We start from the raw sequence: 651 nt of genomic DNA on the forward strand, positions 1-651 counted from the left end.
CTTTTCCGCTGTTGTTTGTGTTTCTCTTTATCAGCTGCTCTCTTGAAGCTCCTCACTCCAAACATCCGCCATCTTCCTTCCGCTCGGGAGCGCGCACGCACACACGTCACGCGTCTCGGGGCAACGTCCGCTAGGTTTGGGCGCGCCCGCTGTTTCTCTCAAATACGTATTTGTGGGTGTATCGTCGGTTTTATTGATTTTGTTTGACTGAGAAAGCTTTTGTGAGAGATTTTGCGCATTTGTCAGTGTACGTCTGATTGAAACTGTGTTATAATGTGGCGCCACGTATTATTTTAACGTGTTGTTAATAAAGTCATCCAGCAGGTGTCAGTAGATCAATAATCATAGCTGGACCAGCAAACCACAGCTGCCAGAAGATAAACCTATATGGGAGCCCCTTACGTCACCTGTAGAAGAAAAATAATTAATCCGCGCGCACGCTTTCACAATCCGTCTGTGGCCCCGCCCCCAAATTCAACCAGGACACCTGTTTAAGTGCTGGATGCATTGTTTTGCATTTAATAAACTTTATTTCTCAGTAGGCTATATGAGACTATGCTACACTGACAAAACAGAGTTTTTAGCTTTATTTTATATTAATCACCAATAGATTAGCTGCCAAAACACCGTGTGTTTTATCCCATTGGTTAT

General features: G+C 43.9%; 1 protein-coding gene across 1 annotated transcript in view; it reads right to left on the minus strand.

Moving 5' to 3' along the window:
• The window catches only part of fbxo42 (F-box protein 42), a 16,849-nt gene extending 16,754 nt beyond the window's left edge, over positions 1-95 (minus strand). The window contains exon 1 of the mRNA XM_073844410.1: positions 1-95. This exon is cut by the window's left edge and continues 47 nt beyond it. The gene's annotated coding sequence lies outside the window, so the exon portion shown is untranslated.
• Positions 96-651: the final 556 nt, after the last annotated feature.

The sequence above is a fragment of the Garra rufa genome, chromosome 7, assembly GCF_049309525.1.
Source record: "Garra rufa chromosome 7, GarRuf1.0, whole genome shotgun sequence".
In the NCBI taxonomy this organism is placed as follows: Eukaryota; Metazoa; Chordata; class Actinopteri; order Cypriniformes; family Cyprinidae; genus Garra; species Garra rufa.